Source organism: Puma concolor, chromosome C2 (assembly GCF_028749965.1).
Source record: "Puma concolor isolate L17-30 chromosome C2, mPumCon1.1.hap2, whole genome shotgun sequence".
Lineage (NCBI taxonomy): Eukaryota > Metazoa > Chordata > Mammalia > Carnivora > Felidae > Puma > Puma concolor.
This window is the reverse complement of record NC_141675.1, coordinates 35,957,848-35,977,224: the sequence shown is the minus strand read 5'-3', so window position 1 is coordinate 35,977,224 and position 19,377 is coordinate 35,957,848. Positions and strand designations below refer to the sequence as shown.

Here is a 19,377-nt window from a genome sequence, read left to right as displayed (position 1 = left end):
CTCGGACCTGCTATCTGGCCTGCATGGGGAATGTCATCTAGCATCGGCAGAGAGAGTCTAAGTTGCTCGTTTAAGATCCAGGTTAATCCTTCCTCTGAAAGCACCACTGTCATGGCCAACAAAGAATTATTGCTTGTCTACATGTATTGTTTATTTCCTTCTTCAATAAAGCCTCACAGAACACAGATATTCCTTCATTTCCATTTCTATTAATTGCAGTGTCTTTGAGGTGAATAATAAGACCAGGCAATCAATAGTTATGATGGAACCACCGAGCACAAACAATATCTTCTCCAATGTCTCTCCCCCAGCATTTATCTGCTTTATTAAGTGGCAAAGTATATTATTAAAAAAAAAAAGTACACCAGTAGGGGAAACAAATCTACAAATAATTATTTAAAAAATTAATCGTGGTATAATTCAATTATGCAGCATGCAAAGCAGGAAAGTTCTCTTAATTACAACAGAATTGAATAGAACATTCTTTCCCCTTAACCTTGTTATTTTTCAAGGTGAGCTATTATGAACTAAATTCTAGCATGAAGTTTTCAATAGTTTCTCTTTGCAGCAGTGTCTGCAGAACTATTCATAAGGAATCTGTCTTGGGCTCGATGCAATTGGAGATGGCTGGAGGAAAAATAGATAACTGGAGGCTACAGGGGTGAAAGGCAAGGAGCACGGGGCTTTGATGCAGGACATGCAGGAAACAAAGCCAGTGACCTTGGAGGAAGCAATGGAACTCCTCAAACTTGCAACTTACCTCATCCTCCCTGCCTACCCGAGTTCCAGGAACAATGAAATGGTTTAATATACACAGAGATCTGAGACCCCAGGTACTCATAGCTGATCTTACCAGTGCTTCTACCCATATCCCCCCCTGGCCCAGGTCTGAATTTACCTGCAGCTCCACGCACTGCTCTGTGTAAGGTGACAGCTTTTTACCTCAGGAGCCTGTACCTCCCTGCTTCTCTGGCCAAGAACTTTCTGCCACTGTCTTTTGCTCAGCTGCCTAGGAGAACAGCCCAGAAGTGCTGACCCCCCAGCGGCAGCACTCAACCAAAGAGGGACTTGTGTCAACAAATAACTCCAACTCCCCCATCCTTTGGCACATTCAACATGATATCAGTGACCAACCATCTGAGGCTACAAGGGGCTGACTGGATTCTTGGGAGGCTAACGCCGGGTCAGTCTAGACTGACTGGGATGGTTGGCCACCCTAATGACATCTCAGGAGATCCCCAGTGGGATGGGGCCCAGATGCTCACAGCAGTAACCTGTGCATTCCTTTACTGTTTGTTGGGTTTTCTCCCTTCCCTGACTCAAGGTCTCCACTCTTGCACTTGAGCTTCCTAGGGCCACTCCTACATCCAAGTCCTTGTGTCCGGGGAAACCCAGCCTGAGAGAGCACTGGCTACATGGTGGTTCCTTCCCTCTGCCCTAGCTTTTGCCTCCACTCCAGACCCTTTCTCACAATGGCCAAGAGTGTGGGCTGAGGTGGGCAGGGGCATGGTAATAAAACCACATGGGACAGACTGCCTGCTGGAAGTCAGGAGACTCTCGGGGACTCCACAGTGGGCAAGTTGAAGGAAACGTGCATACCCCGCGGCCTCAGTTCTGGGCAGTGTCAGCTGGTTCATTCTCCAGACACCAGAGCTTGTTTCCACCTTGTGTGACTGAACTTACATGAGTTCGCACCTTGGTGAGTTACAGGTCACACAAAGGATACTTCGTTTGCAGCAAATAAAGAGATCACAGGGAATAACTTCCAAAGCCATGACTCCCCGGGTAGGGGTGAGTGGGTTTCTTTTATTTAGTGTTAGGATTCATATTCGGTGGGGGTGCCTGGGTGGCTCAGCTGGTTAAATGTCCAACCCAGGTGTGATATCACCGTTTGTTTGTTGAGTTCGAGCCCCCCATCAGGCTTTGTGCTGACAGCCCAGAGCCTGCTTTGGATTCAAAGGGGAGCTTTGTCACCCTAGGTACAGGGGGACATAAGGTCATGCACGTGCTTTAAGGAAGCATGCCTATAAAACACTGTGTGTTATGTAAATAAGGTTTGTCCTCCTCGAGTGTCTGTGTTAATATTCTTAGAATTTTTTTTTAACATTTATTCATTTTTTGATAGAGACAGAGTGTGAGTGGGGGAGGGACGGAGAGCGAGGGAGACACAGAATCTGAAGCAGGCTCCAGGCTCTGAACTGACAGCATAGAGCCTGAGGCGGGGCTCGAACTCACGGACCGTGAGATCATGACCTGAGCTGAAGTCGGACGCTTAACTGACTGAGCCACCCAGGCCCCCCTGTGTTAATATTCTAACAAAGCAGAGGTAACTGCGGGGCAAGGGGAAGGGGCTGTGGGCATGCTCCTAGAGCCGGTATAAACTGGATGGGGTTTCCAGTAAGGAATACAGAACTTCCCTCACTTTGGAAACAGCAGTGGGAATTTTTATCACTGATTTATTGTCTCTGTTATGGTATGGCTAATTCCAGGCCCGGTAGAGACTTAGATTTTGCATTCCCTTTGTCCCCTTTAAATCCTTTACTCCTGAGGTTTTTGTGTTTTTTTGTAATTCTGACACCTCCTAGGCAATTCTGCGAGAGTTGTGCTTGGGCCAGTAGAATCCATAGGGCACAGATTGCAGAAGATAGCTGGAGCTTCAAATGACTTCTCTTGTGTCCGAAAGCTACGTCTCATCTTTTTTTTCTGGGACCCCTGACTCTTTCTGCTTACACTTCGTGCATTCTCCACTGTTCCCACGCATGTGGAGCTACTTTGGGTGGGAGAGGAAAGGTGCATTCTTTGCTCCTGGGAGGAATCTGGGAAGGCAGGTCTCCAGTCCGTATCCAGGTTCTCTAGCCAACCCACATGAGAGCCCGGGCCACCAGACCTCCCTTGTCTCTGGTCTCTAGGCCCCCGGTGCCTCTGTATCTTTGTTCTTGGGCCCCTCTGCTTACAACCTCCTCAGCCTCTCCAAATCCTACCCAACCAAGTATGAGCTCATATCACCCAGGAAGCTCTCCTTGAATGGTCACAGCACACACCAACCTCAATCTTTCCATGGCTTGTGTCCCACTTTGTATTAACTCACTGCGGCTCACGGTTCTGCTGCTTCCCCAGCCAGAGGTGAGTGTCAAAGGGATGGAATCTGAGCATAGTTGTGTGAACCACATGGGTCACACAGCGGGGCTCAGAACCTGCTTGTGAGGTGATGGGCCATCATGGACATGAGTCAGAGGCCCCTCAGATGGTGCTCCTGAGGAGCAGACCCTGAGATGCAGGTTCTTGTGTAAGTGATTCATTAAGAAATCCTCCCAGGGGTGATTGTAGGAGTTGGGAATGGCCAGACAGGGAAAGGTGGAAGTCGGGCAAGGATGAGATCTCAGGCAAAGCCCCACAGAGAGTGGCTTTACTCGGATCCCGCAGGTAAGACCTGGAGAATGACACACAGCTTAGAGTTGTCCTGACTTGAGGCAAGGGAGCTGGACTTACAAATTTTGTTAGACAGTCTTTGGTTCAAGGGTGTTGGGGCCGGGAGCATGGGTCCCCAGGCACTTCTGCAGATGAAGTGCTTCCAGCAGCCCAAAGACAGTTGGCCAAAGAAGAGACTCAGGTGCTGGCCATTGAGCCACAGACAAGGGGGCCCCTGCTGTCCCCTGTGGCTACGTGGGCACAGCAAAGCCTCGTACGCTACAAAAGTCACTGCTATGTAAAAGCAAGTATCTGACACTTCCTCAGTTCCCAGCTAAATTCTGGCCCACTTGGCCTAGCTCATCTTATGATCTGTGCCCGCCCTTTGCCCTCTGACCCCTGATAGCTTTTCTTCACTTCTTAGGTCTGATGACACCACTGTCCCACGCACCCAGACCTCTGGCTTGCCTCCTTGAAGATAAGCACACCCTCTCTCTGACTGTGCTACTTCTGGTAGCTCTGGGAATAACCCACCCTGCACTCTGGGAATTATCCTGGCTCATGACAGGTCTGCCCTGTCTCAACTCTCCCAACACCCTGGACATCAGGATTTTCAGAACCTGTGGATATGACTGTTGCTGCCTTAATGTCCTGCTGTTACTGTGTGAAGATGCCAGCTCACCGTTGACTGTTTTATAAGGTAAGTCCTAATAGAGCCAATTTATATAAATGACCACTATCAAAACTGGTTGAATGGACAGAGTTGGGGTAGCGTCAGTCAGACTTTGGGGAGCCTTCCTCACAAGCAGCAAGAGCTGACCCTTAGTTGTCCTCAGTCGGAGCTCTTCTCAAGTGCTCTGGAGAAGCAGTGCCCAAGTCTTCTGTGCCCCTGACGTCCCTTATCTAGGCATCACAGCTTTGTGTTGACCTGCATGGCCTCTGCTTGGTGCACGCATGCTGCATGTTCTGACCCTCCACGATGGGCTTGTGTGTCAAGCTCAATGTCAACATGCACGTGCTTCCAAGAAAGATGTCTTCGAGGTGGGTTCCTCCTGGCTCTTACCCTGGCAATGGGCAGGGGTTACAAGGTAACCTTCGCTCACTTGAGGATGCCAATGACCTCATTGCTGTGGCACTGTAAATTAACCACCAAACATCCTCTGAGGGTTTGTGAGCTGCTTCAGTCCTGTCTCAGACCCTCAAAGAGTCGCACACGTGGACAGGGAGACAGTGGGTGAGGAAACCCTTCCCGGTGATAGGAAATGATCAACTACAAAGCACTTTCCTACAATTAAGTATCAGGAGTAAACTTCTGGAAGCCTCTCCAGTGCTCCATCACCCACACCATGAGTTAACAGAGAGGGACTTTGAGGGACTGATTTGCTGGGCTTTCTGAGGAGGCCCCTGGAGGGTGAGGAGAGGATCCAAAAGCAAAAGCATCCATTAGGGACGAACGTGATGACAGGCCCCAGGGCTCTGAAAGCAGCTCACAGACTCCTCATAACAGCTTGTATATATGTCTCCTCTGCACCTTAATATTACTATCCTTATGCATATGTGATATAGGAAAAAACTACGAATTTTGGAGTCATGCTAATGCCCAGGTCACATATACCCATGAGGGTTTAGTTTCCTCATCCATAACATTGTGGGGAGGATTAACTAAATTAACACAAGTAAAGTATCTTACAGCATCTTGGATGATTGATATATTTAACAAAAAATTTTTTAATGTTTTATTTTTGAGACAGAGAGAGACCGAGTGTGAGCTGGGGAGGGACAGAGAGAGGGAGACATGGAATCCAAAGTAGACTCCAGGCTCTGAGCTGTCAGCACAGAGCCTGATGAGGGGCTAGAACTCACCATGAGAACCATGAGATCATGACCAGAGCCAAAGTCGGACGCTTAACCAACTGAGCCACCTAGGTGCCCCAGGTGAACGATATTTTTAAGAAAGAGAGGGAAATAAGTATATTTTCCAACCAGCAATAATTCAAAGATGGTGTGATTCCAAGGGCAACATCATTCTTGAGGAAGTTTGCCCTTAAATTAGTGTGAGATAATCCCCCCATCCTGGGTGCTCTTTGTCTATATCTGAATATATAACAAATGACAACGGAGTGAGAGAACCAAGGAGAACATAGGGGTGGGCGGTCTGATCCCCCAAAGAACCGGGTCAGTGTATAGAAGAGATATTTCCTCTGAGATTCAAAAGTGAACCAGACTGAAAAGGATATCGTTAACCTTCCTTAAACACTATATAATTTTCCCACCGAGTAATCAATACAATGAGACGTAAAATACAGAATATCAGATTTTAAATAACCTAAATCTTTTTAACTATTATAATCTCATTGGTTGGCTACTGTATGCCCCTTTCTATACAGGACATTCTTTTCACACTTACCTCATGAGCTATTCGTTGCTGACCTTATTCATGTCCTACACATAGTGATTAAATTGTAATTCTGTGTCTCATATCAGAGGGGAAGAAACTGAGGCCAGCAACACTAAGTAACTTTACCAAGGTCACTCAGCTAGTCTTGGAAAATTTGGGAATGTGAACCTAGATGGTACTTGTTCAAAAGCTCTTGAGTTTTCTTTTCCCACATCACTCCATAGGCTTTTGTGAATTTATATGTGGGCAAAACACAAACAGAGAAGGTGGTCCTTTATCCGGCTTCTCCTCTGCCCCCTACCTCTATTCTAGAAGGGCAGAGAGTTAATGGCTTCACTTTGAAAAACAGCCCTGGCAGCTGCTTTAAACACAGCACTATTATCTTGACAAGCGAGAAATATTAAGGAAGGAGGTGGGAGAATGCAGAGTTGGTTTCTGTTTATACTTTTATTCTAGAAGCTAAGTGTTCAGTAGTTTAAGTAAACACATTTTGCCTCAGCTGGGAACCCACACACATTTGTGTATCTGCAATTCACAAGCCACACTTAGTGAATTTCAAAGGCTTTCCTTCTTTTGAAACTAATCAAGCCTGGTAAGCAGCTTCATGTGCTACTAAATACAGAGAACTTCCAATGAAATAAAGCAATTAGCCTGGAGTGGGGAGAGGCCAGCGGACAAAAGCACTCTGGATAACCTGCAGCTTGCCCTTTCCTGCCTGGACACTAGCTGCCACTGGGACTTGTGCCCTCTTGTGTACCTGGGGCCCTGATGAGCAGAGGTGACCTCTGAGAGATTCGCGGATAAATGATCTCAGAATGCAATGGTGCTCTAAATCCATTCGATTGGGGGCAATGATGCACCGAGCCATCAGCTGTTTGGTGAGCCAGTACAAAGTGATTATGCTGCTCCCTGGGAAGGAAATCACCCAGAGACGCTGGTAAAGAATTATCTGGCATGAGAATGTTAGGGAGTAATTCCTCGTAAATTATTACTTTGTTGCAAGACTATCCAATGGTGCTAGCTTGTCTCCATGCTAGGATGAAAGGTCAGGTGCAGACATCTTCCTGGGTCTGTTGGAGGGGAGTGATGATGGGAAGGGAGCCGCAAGCCAAGCCCTCCCTTGAGACTACTCTGGACCACAGGTTTCAGAATCTGCTATCGGAAGCCAGATGATAATGAACGTGCATTTCAACTACTCTGTGGACTGCAATGAAATCATTTGGAAATGGCTGAGTGTTTCTGTGGCACTGGCCATTTCCTGGACCAGGGTTTCCAATTGTAGATCCATAGACCCACAAGGTGGACAGGGCAGATCCCTGCATCACTGTCCTATACACACACAACCTGGCCTCGACGTAGAGGATCATGCTCTTTCCTGGCCCAACACACGAATCCTTTGGGTGGGGCACACTGGGATTGCACTGAGTTGACAGCGGATAGCACCTGTCCTTCCATTCCCGCAACCAGACAATAGGCACATCCCAAACAAGGACCTTGTCTCATTTTGTCACAAAGGTGGTTGACAGAGCAAGTAGATGACTGCCATCTGCTGCTTAGGCTCCTGCCTCCCGTGGACACCACCAAGCCGACCGGGGCAGAGCCTGGGTTGTGGAGCATCCGGGTGAGAGCCCAGCTTCAACATGGACTCTTGACCTGAGTTTCCCTCTCCTCACGTGTGCGAGAGGTTCCAAGGATGGCAGGTGAACGAAGGAGGCAACGAAAGAGTAGCACATAGTAGAGGCCACATAGTTAGTCCTCTCAGTGAATGAGAGCCATTAAGTCCTCACTAGGACATTTATGCAGTTCCAGTATTACTCTAATTTCCTTGGCATGTTCATCTGTGAAGGTGGGCTTAATATCAGGTCTTTCATATGTTGGTTCTGAGGCTTAAATGTGTTCCTGTCTGTAAAGATGGGGGCCCGGTAAGAAGCACTGGCTCAAGAAACCATCCTGCATTTCCTCTCCCTTGTTTTCTGCTTGTCTGTCTTCACCGCTTCAGACTTTACCAAATCTTCACAAAACCCCTCTGAGATATGTACAACTATTATGATCACCAAATGAGTAAACTGAGACTCAGAGAGGCTTGGTAACTTTCTCAGGATCACACAGCTAGTGATGGGCTAGGCTTTGAACCCAGGAGTAAGACCCCTTTCTTAATACTCGCCCAGATTCCCATGGGGCCAGAAGTACCCAGAAAATGCAGGTCAGGGGCCGCATTTCATGCTGTCCCGATTTCTGACAACACTCGCTTTGATTCTCCATTGGTTAAACATTAGGGCTATGCACACAGAGTTTAACTCAACAGTAGCAAAAGTTTTTCCTTCCAGAAGGGTCCAGTGTTTAATTACCTCCATTTCTGTGCATGCGCTGCGGGCTTGGGCCACTCTGCCCCATATGAGTGTTGATCATTAGATTTCTGTTAATTAATACCAAGTTTAATCTTCTTTGATTACAAACATTGATTGTTGCTGATCTTTCAGCCATCCCTGCCGGCGGGTATGTATCTGAGTTCCAAAACACTCAGGCACCATCATGCCAGGAGAAAGGTGAAATGAAACATTATGCTGGGTTTATGGTCAATTTAATTAATGCAAATGTTCAGCTCGGTTCATTTGGCCCAATAATGCTTTCCAATAAAGCTATTGGGGACAAACACTTCTTGACTGTTTATTTTCTGTGTCCTCTTTAAGAAAAATCCTGTCTGCAAGAAACTGAGCAAGGTATGGCCTAAAGGACACCGCTAAGTTCTGAGTTGTGTCCAGTTCTAACTCCATGGAAAACCTACCTCTTGACTAAAATCCTGAAAACAAAGGTGAGGGGCTCTCAGCAGAGAGAGAGTAAGCCTGTGAATTGGCTGGGCTGATGGCAGAAGGTAGGTGTAAGTGTGAGAGAGACAGACAGAGGGGGAGGGGGAGAGAAAGGGAGAGAGAGGAGGGAGAGGGAAGCAAAAATAGAAGAGGTTGGGGAATGCAAGGTTTACCTGCTAGCAGATTTATTAAAGATTTCCCTGATTAATTTATCAATAGACGAATCTCTACTGAATAATAATATTTCATCTGTGTTGAGCCTTCCAGGGCCCAAAGCACCGCTATATACATTAGGTCATTTGTTTCTCATGACAAGTAAGGTAGGTGCATATTATGGTTTCCATCCTGCACATAGAGAAAATGAGACTTTGGGAGGTCAAGTGGGTCATGTAAGGTTACACAGCATCAGAGTCAAGACGTGGGCCGTATATGCTTCCAGCCGGCTGCCACCGGGGTGCCGTGTACAGGTGTGCAGGCTGCACCTTGCAGAAGGGTGCCTAGGGGCTCCCATGGTTCACTGGCTAGGTCAACACCATGGCCGCATACTGAGACAGAAGACTGGGACCCTTTTCTCTATCTGCACAGCGATGCCTCTGCTTGCCAAGCCACAGTGATGTCTGTGGGTAGTGTCTGTCCGGAAGAGTTGTCATTCTCTAAGGTGTCCCAAAGTGCCACGTGGTGGCTTGCAGCAGCCAGTGCTGCATGCTCACCTCCACACACATCAGATCGATCTCAGCACCCGTGACACTACTGATGGGTAAAGCGCGATCCTTCCCCTGAGGATGTTCCCGGGGTACACATCAGTATGTCCCCAGAGCCCAATATGGGGTTCGTAAACACGGGATAAAAGGTCGGTCAAAGGGCTGGGTGAGTGAATGCATGAACGCCATGCCCGGTGTGTTGCTTTCACTACAGGTTCCTGGCCCAGACCTCTGCTGGATGATCCTTCCCTCCTCTGAAGACTCAGGGCCCTCAGTCACTCCCTTCTGGGTCTCAGGCCATTGTGTACTTCCTGCTCTTACTAGAAAGTCAGCTGTGCGAGGGCAGCCACAGACTCAGGCCAAGGAGCCTTCTCGCCACCGTATCCAAGCCTGGCATGAAATGTTACTTCCCTCCCCTTTCCACTGCCTTCAATTCATTTCCCACTTTTTTTTTAATTTTTCTTTTAACATTTATTTATTATTTTTGAGACAGAGAGACACAGAGCGTGAGCAGGGGGGGGCAGAGAGAGGGGGAGACACAGAATCCGAAGCAGGCTTCAGGCTCTGAGCTGTCAGTAGAGAGCCCAACTGGGGGCTCGAGCTCACAAACCGCGAGATCATGACCCGAGCCGAAGTCGGTCGCTCAACCAACTGGGCCACGCAGGTGCCCCCAATTCATTTCCCACTTCTATGGGGTCTGTTTCTTAAGTACAAATACTATGCTTCTGTGACAGGAGCTAATGAATGTCGATATGGGTATAATTTCATTTCACAGAAATCAATCAGAGTCCAAGAACTGCTACACCTTCTAGGAACGCAGTCTTCTGGGGTGTTCTCCCGAGGCCTTTCCCCACTGTTCTATCCCTATGCTGGGGCTTCTGAGCAGTACCAGAATTCCCATGCCTCCAAAGCTCAGGGCAAATGACACGTTGAGGTATGAAAAGGATGGCACAGCCCTTCCTCAGGCCAACCAAAGTAAAAATCACTGGGGTTTTCCCTCGCACACTCACAGGTTTGCCTGTCTGTTGACCTGAGGCGTGGCAAACCACGTGGCTTCTGCCTGAAGGAGGAAGCAGAGTGGTTCTAAGCACACTGCCCCTCGAGGATGTAGGTATGTCCCCATCTGGCACAGGTGTCCACCTGCCTTCATCCTCCTTTGGTAACTGCTATCGTTTCACTCTCTCCATTTTGGTGAAGTTCAGCTCTATTCCCTGACCTTCATTGTTAACCTCAACGCACATAGGCTTTCGTCTTGCTCTGCAACCCAGAAATGTGCAGCAGACGCAGGGATGGGAGGTGGTTAGGCCAGAGCAGAGGCTTTCTACAACCAAACAAAAACTTAGAAGAGCAACACGGAGCTGGGTTTGCCCCAAAATCTCATTTATCTACATTTGCTCATTAGGCTACATTCTCCTCTACCTCCTGCTTAAGGAAGGATCTGAAGCTTCTAGATATTGGCAGGTGCTCAAACAAGTCTTGGTGGACAGACAGGAGGAACTAAGTGTTGTAACAGACAGGAAGATATACAACCTTCCCCAGCTACGCACTCAACTTGATGGCTTGGGAGGAATATGGTCAATTCTCCATCCACCTCAGATTTCCAGGTATCACTGGCTTCCAAATCTTATAGCTCTGATCCATGAATGAAAAACACAGGTTTCACTTGTCCTGATTCTTTCTACCTAAACTCACGGTAGACACTGCTAATTGATCATGACACTGTTTCCTACTGAGGCAATTTCAGCCTTGGAATTCTTTCCAACACAATGTTCCAGACGATAACTAACAATCAGAGTTGGCACATGAAATGCCAACAGTGCTCTTTCCACAGAGCTAAGGACAAGTCACTGGTTAACATCCACGGCCAGGTGGAACAACCAGTGGTGCTTATAAACTGGGTCTATTTAAACTTACAGTGAAGGGTGATCACTTCTTAGACTCATCAACATCCTGTGTGGTGACCATTAGCTCAACACTAAACTGTCCAAGCTTTGAAACCTGGCATACACTAGGTGGATGAAACCAAAACACAAGAGTGGAAATCCAGACACATTTTCACTTATTCCGCCTCTATTCAAGGCAGAACAACCTACTTAAAACAAATGATAAGTTTTAGCAACCAAAATGTAAAGAGGATAGCAACAGATACATCTTCCGATTGCTCTCTAGTAGCTGAGGACAGGAACTGTTCTTCAGGGATGCATACATGTGGGTGCAGCCAGGCATTTATCTCTTACACTTAAAGGAAACTTGGAAGATGCTCTCTTTGTTTCACAAGAACACCAAAACTACACTCCTATAATATGAGCTCAATACTTTTTCAAGTGTGCCGTTGTCTTTTTGGATCTCACTGTTGTGGGATTTCCAATGTTTTCTTTCTTCCCTTCCTTCCTTCCTTCCTTCCTTCCTTCCTTCCTCCCTCCCTCCCTCCCTTCCTTTTTTCTTTCCCTCTCTCCTCCCTCTCCCTTCTTCTTTCTCCCCCTCCCCTTCCCTTCTTCCTTCTCCCTCAACCCTCTTCCTGCCTATTTACACTTTGATTTCATTCACCTATAAGATTGAGAATTTAGGAGCATCTGCTCAGGGAACCACCCCTTCCCTGCATTCTCCCTGGTGATGAGGGAAAACAAAGGTTAATGGGGAGAAGAAGAGCAAGCCAACACTAAGAATGGGTTAAGTCACCCTCAATAATCCAGGCCCCTGGTTTCTGGCTTCCTGGCGTTAGGCTACTGACTCAGGAGCAGTACTCAGGAGCAGCACTAGAAGGTTTCTTAGGAGCACCCACGAATCACAGCTGCGTGAATCAAGGCAAGGCAGTGTTGATGTCTGCACCAGCTGTGTTCACCTAGTGAGGGGCCCAAGACCCCCACAGCCTAATGTTCCCAGTATGGTAATGCCTACTGAATGCATCGCTACAGATCACAACTGGGAGACTTAGACTGGCACGGATGCCTCCACCTGCCTAGTTTCCCTGGGCCTCTCACCCTGAATATCCTTTTGATGTGTAACATTCTTGCTGACTTACAAACTTGTCTTTTCAGGAGCTCTGTGTGGGAGTGGGAAGAACAGGGAGAATCTTGCCCTTACCTCAGAAACCTCAAAGCACTGATGGTTTTATTTTTCTTCCAGATAAAGCCAGCTTTTATTTCATATCTGCAGCAGGAGAATCACTTTTAAAAGTCAATGCTGATGGAAAGTGCATTCCAACTGCACTTATTCACACTCAGCAGGGACAGGCTAGCTGGAATGATTGTGTTTTTTCGCCAGAATTTGTTTTCTTGAAGACAGGCCACGAGGGCCTTGGAAGGCCCATGCACAGCAGATCTCTGACCCCATGGAGTCTGCCTAGCCCCCAGTCTCTGAGCCCTCTCTGCTATGTTGACAAGTTGTTAGTTCACACCTTCCCATCCCTACCGGAGTCCAAGACTCCTAGGTGAGATTGGCCGAGGGCTGCTGCTCCTAGCTCCCTCAGCCCCTGTGAGCACTGCCTGCAGAGAGCAACTATAGCTCGAGACCGTGTTTGTTTGTACTCTTGTCCCCCAACCAGGAAGGGCAGGGCAGACCCATGGTTGAAGGGCTGGCTGTCTGTAGCTCCACTGTTTGGACCTCGTTCCTGGCTCTGCCGTGTTGTGAGTCAGCTCAGGCAAGTGATCTAGCCTCAGTTACCTCCTCTAAAAAGTGATAACAGTAGTAGAACTTCCTCGTGGAGTCATTGGGGAGATTACGTGGACTGTGATGTGGAATGCACTAAAACGAGGACCAGCACATACCCAACACTTTGCGAATGTTGGGAGTGGGGAGGTAAGGAATCAAAGATGGTGAGCTCCTTGATGGCATGGCCCCGTCCGAATCACTTCTGTAATCTCCACATCTAGTCTAACACAGAGAAAACTGTCGACAAATGTGTGTGGAAGCAGGCCTGTACTCTTAGATTCTCTCCCGCTGGCCTGGTTGTCAATGAATAGCCATCATTCAACGAGAACCACCACACCAGCTCCTCAGTTGCCCTAAAAACCACTGACCAGTCCTTTCGTCTCTTTCTGTCTCATTCTCCTGGGTCACTTGCCTAACAGGCTAGAGATGATCTCTTGCTACAGGTCAACATAAGGCAATGCAAGGAAATCATCCTCAAAGGGAATCATCATCAACCATAGTCAATTCGTGTTATGTGCAGTAGTTATGCTCTATCAAATCATTACAAACACTGGATTAGTGAATTCTGAATCATTGCCCCTAAGGGAAATACAGAGTCAGATTCCTGAAAGCCTCTGATCACATTTTCATCAACTGATGAATATATAACCTGGTTTTATGTGTTTCTGTTTAAAGACACCTTCTTTAATACATACTGTTGATTCATTAACACTGAACTCATGACCAATAGCACTATCTTTCATGCCTGAACAAAGCTTATTGAACACAAATATTTTTTCCATAAGGTACATCAAAGCCTCTTGTGCTTAGATACACTAGACAGCATTTAACACTATGCTTGAAAGCAATTTTAAACAGCAAAATCACCAAAAGAAAAACACTAAAATGAAAAAAAAAAAAAACAGGCACTAAATAGACTATGACAAGGACATTTGTTTACAGTACAAAAAGCTAAAACGAGAAGGCAGAATATCACCTTGTTCAGCCTTAGCTAAAAATGTAGACATTGGGCAACTTAAATTTTGCCACTTTGAATGTACTCAGAAATGACTGTGAAGGCACCATGAGTAATGATATTGGAATTGCAAATAATTTCTAGGAAGTAGGTAGATTTGCAAATACAGAATCGGTGAATAGTGAGGGTTGAGTGTATATGATCTTGAAATAAGAAAGCAACATATTTAGCATGGCATTTGTAATGAATGCCTGTAGAATTGTATCTGCAAATGTTCTCAGACTCAGAATTCACCTTAAATTTCCTTTCTGGGATTTTTCTCCCCCTCATGGAATTTTCAATGAGTAGTTAATATGAATGTTTTATTGTTCTAATAAGGAACAGAAACATAAGTAGCAGAGCAAGCTCTAAAGACATTCTGATAGCTAAGATAAGCCATGAAAGATAAATGGAAGCTAAGAAAAATTGCCAAAGGGACTGACCCAAATGTGAGTCAAAAGTATGGTTCACAAGCACCAAATTTGCAGAGTTATCCATATATTACTGCAAGGACATGTCTATGTGTTACTTAGTGCCTCCTCTATATAAACAGTCATGATGTTATATGCATATCATGATTTTCATCAGTGAGAAAGCTGATATGGTGAATAGGTTTTGAAAATAAAGATAATTACACAGAAGACTCTTCTTCAGTACGCTTTGTCATCAGACAGCTTCTAGTAATCATCTGGCAAATGTCAGAATAATGGAAATTTCCAATGTATCGTTGAAATTCAAAGAGGTCTTGTACCCCATAGAAAACAGTTCAAAGATATTAAGATGGAAGTTTCAAAAAAAAAGACAGTAAAGGAAGGGCGGGGTGGGGAAGATGAATAAGGAGGAAGTAATGAAATTTAACTTGAAGTAGAAAATTCGGCCTCGCTTCAGGTTTGTAAAGAATACATATCAGAGCAGCAAATGCGGAACGACAAATCTTGCATCAGAAATACGACTTTCATTCCTGTGGTGGTGCAATTACAGCTTTTCCAAGAATTGGACTAAAGAGAGCCAGAAGAAGGAAAAAGGAAAAGACAAATGAATTGGAGATGACCTCATCCATTATCTATGTCCACATGAAGGAAATAATGCCTTCCCAAAGCTGGGCCATGGATTAGCTGTCAAATAAAACACCTATGGATAAGTACCTGACCTAAGCACAAAGCATTAAAGTAATTTTAGCTATATACATCTATGAGGAAGTCACTGCCCATGTGGAATTAGCAAATTAGTAGAGAGAAGTTTCCACACAGGGCCTTCTTTTCTTAATCTCAAGGTATAGTTTAAATAATTTTACAAAAGGGAGCTAACACAATAAAGGAGGCTGAAAACCTATGAATAAAAATGTATACACGAGGAAATTAAAAATGCCATTAAGCATTGGAGAAAGTGCTTAATTAATAATTAAGAATAACAAATTAAAACAAAGATAATTCTTTCTACCAACGTAGAAAAAATATATAATATTCAATACTGACAGAATTTGTCAAGGGGAGAGCACCTGAACACTGTTGATGGGAAAGTAAAATGACAAATCTGAAAAGAATATATGTGAAGGGTCTTAAAGATATTTATATCCTTTCACTCAGCAAGAACCTCATCTTAAGAAAAGAATCTTAAAAGGAGACTAATATTTTGACACAAAAGTGATCACTGTAATACTTTAAAAAACATTTCTTTTTTTTTTTTTTAACGTTTTTATTTATTTTTGGGACAGAGAGAGACAGAGCATGAACGGGGGAGGGGCAGAGAGAGAGGGAGACACAGAATCGGAAACAGGCTCCAGGCTCTGAGCCGTCAGCCCAGAGCCTGACGCGGGGCTCGAACTCATGGACCGCGAGATCGTGACCTGGCTGAAGTCGGACGCTTAACCGACTGCGCCACCCAGGCGCCCCAAAAAACATTTCTGTTTATATCTGCAGAGGTTTGGAAACAACCTACATGCCAGCAGCAGAACTGTTAATTAAATTATGACACATCTATATATCAGCAGTTTGCAGCCATTTAAAAATGCATTTTCAAGGGGCTCTTGGGTGGCTCAGTTGGTTGAGCATCCGACACTTGATTTTGGCTTGGGTCATGATCTCACGGTTCGTGGGATTAAGCCCCATGTCGGGTTCTACACGGGGCATAGAGCTTGCTTGGAATTCTTTCTCTCCTTTCTCTCTGCCCCTTCCCCCCCAACCCCCACATATTCTCTCTCTCTCTCTCAAAATAAATAAACTTAAAAAATGCATTTTTCAAGATGTTTTCAGTGACATGGGAATAATGTTATATAGAAAAGCAATTTTGAATTTTTTAATGTTTATTTATTTTTGAGAGAGACAGAGAGTGAGTGGGAAGGGGCAGAAAGAGAGGGAGACACAGAATCTGAAGCAGGCTCCAGGCTCTGAGCTGTCAGCACAGAGCCCGATGTGGGGCTCGAACTCCCAGACCACGAGATCATGACCTGAGCCCAAGTCAGATGCCCAACTGACTAAGCCACCCAGGCATCCCTAGAAAAATAATTGTGTACACAGAATGTGACCTCATAACAGATACACACATGTGTGTGCACACCCATGCATGTGCACCCTTATATACACCGAACCCTGGAAAGAAAGAGGGTGGAATTGTGGGATACTGACAATGTTTGTCACTCTGTGCCAGTGAGGCTACCAGTGATTTTAAATTTCTTCTTAATAAACAACTGAGCAATGATGAATTTTGAATACAAGAAGATACTATCGTGACACATATGATCTATAGTAAGTTTTTTCCATCATTTCTCCAAGTACTGTGAGACCTTCCTCATTACCCAGGCAGACTGTGTTACTGTTGATTATTACTTGCCCACTGGATCATGGTTTTCTCCTTCTCACCTAAATGCTTCCCCTTATTAAATCATTTTAATGTCCTAAGTGATCCTCAGAGACTGTTCCACTTATAGTGTGAACCAAAGGCTATTTATGGAGCATACACTTCATTACTGTATTAGTTTGAAGCATATTTGCTTTAAAAGTTTGAAACTGAGGGCACCTGGGTGGCTTGAGTCGGTTGAGAGTCCAGCCTCTCCTCCTCCTCCTTCTTCTTTTAACGTTCATTCATTTATTTTCGAGAGCGAGAGAGCACAAGTAGGGGAGGGGCAGAGACAGACACACACACATAGAATCCAAAGCAGGCTCCAGGCTCTGAGCTGTCAGCACAAAGCCCGATGTGGGGCTCAAACTCACAAACTGTGAGATCATGACCTGAACTGAAGTCAGATGCTTAACTGATTGAGCCACCCAGGTGCCCCAAGCGTCCAGCTCTTGATTTCGGCTCAGGTCATGATCCCAGAGTCATGGGATTAAGCACCTTGTTGGGCTCTGTATGGAGCTCATGGCTAGTGCTTTACAAATGTCATGCAATGGTTCTGATGATATTTTAGTTAATGATATCTATCTGGTTGTCTTTCTGTTGAACACAAGCAAAGAGAAGTCTCAAACGATCAGAATTTTTACCCAGGGGACAACCAAGCTCAAAAGGGGGGTACTGTAAAGCCTAGAGAACCATTTCTTCCCTACAATGTCAGATCCAGCAATATTCTTATAGGATATAAAGCAGGGATGACAGAGAAGGGAAATACCAACCTGAAACTCACTCTGAAAGATATCAAGGCAAATGACCACTTTTGTGCCCCTTCTCTGGGCCAGGGATAGTGATGACACTTTCTAATTTCATCTCATTCAATCTGCACAAGTCACTCAGTAAGGTTGATATGATGATACCCTTTTTCAAGAGCTCAGAGATGTGAATTACCAGACTTCGATTCATATGTTGAAACAGGTTGCAACTAATCAAATATGTATTTTCCTCTAGGAATTAGTTTGATCATGAAAATTAACAACATGACATTTCTTATGGTTACTTTTGGAGCAGCATGGCTCAAAATGAAGTTTAAGGTCTACCTTCATCAAAAGGGGGTAGACAGCTGCATTTTGAAAGGAGAGGTCCCAGTGTCCAGGAGAGGACTGGAATAAAGGATGGGTGAGGGAGCTCTTATGGGTATTTTTGAGGAAAGGTCTCTCTTGTCTTCAGCCATCATACCTAGGACTAACTTTGACCTAGGAATAGCTTTTCATCCACACTATCCATGACCCTCATGTCTGCAAAATGTGGGGAAGGGAATATTTGGGTTGGCAGAAATATGACTTGCATACATAGAAATCAGTTCTCCAAATTCAGAGTTTAAGGATTTTAAATGTTTCCAAATGTCCAAATGTTCTGGATTATGTAGAAGGAGTCAGTAATTTCTGTTCCTAAAGCTGTGCTAGAATTGAAAGATCAGGAATCGGAACCCTGGTTATGTGTCCAGTTTCTCAGAATCAACAGGCGTGTGGTTGGTGAGCAGTGAACACTTCTTGGCCTCAGTTTTCACATTATAAACCAGGGATGGTTGTCTTTGCTCTGCACCATTCCTAAGGAGAACAGGAGGACTACACAGTATATATCTAAAGGCCCTTCATAAACCTCAAATCATTAAAAATTCTCCAAGTTCTTAAGCTATTTTAAAATATAGCCTTTGCAATTCTATGAGTGGTATAATTCTGCTTCCCATAAAAACTTTCAAATGCATGTATACAAAAATTGTAAACAAAATTATTTCAGATAGTTCATGGAATCCCCAAAGCCATAATGAGTCTCTTGTAAATTAGTGATGAGAAACTCTCCTAGAAGTCCCCTCCACAGAGTCCAAGACCTCCTCACCCCTATATGTGATGATTTTTCCTTCCCGCAGAAAGCCAAGAGTAGTAATTTGACTATTTCTATCACTTAAATAAGGTTTGTAAGGATCTGCACCTTTTCTCAGATTTGTCACATATTTGCAAGAAGAGGTGAGAACACGGGAAGTCTGCAAATATCTTGTAACGAGTCCCTCCTTACCTATTTTACGATTTCTAGAAAAGGATGGGGAGAAATTAAGTAAAGGCTTAAATTAAGTAAGGAACTTAGAATTTCTGTCTCAAGGAAAGTTCCAAAGGAAACAGAACATGGCTCCCTGACCACTATGGAAAGTTATCCAACTGCCCCTAACAAAGGGCTGCCTGTGGCCTTGAGCAGAACACTGACACCCCCATCACCACCCCCATCACCAAGCATGGGCGCTCCAATTCCAGGAGTGCCACTCAATCAAAGAATCCCATATCTGTCAGAGAAACAAAAAGGCAACAGTCACGTCTGGATGGTGCATTACCTGGGAGAAAAAAACAAAGACTGAAACTCTGAGTAGATCCCTGTGTCCTAAGTTCTTGAACTCTGTATCTCCTCGCATTGAAAAGAATCCAACTAAGGCCTGTCCCAAAGAAGGGAGTCATCCATGATTCCGGCAGATTTGGAAACGGCTCTTCCCCTACACGTTTCTGGCTGTGTTCTCTGCCAGCACACATACCCTTCCCTTGT

General features: G+C 45.2%; 1 protein-coding gene across 2 annotated transcripts in view; it reads right to left on the bottom strand.

The window, feature by feature from the left end:
* Nucleotides 1-19,377, bottom strand: part of CLSTN2 (calsyntenin 2) — a 609,330-nt gene that overhangs the window by 270,448 nt on the left and 319,505 nt on the right. The gene's annotated exons all lie outside the window — the stretch shown is intronic.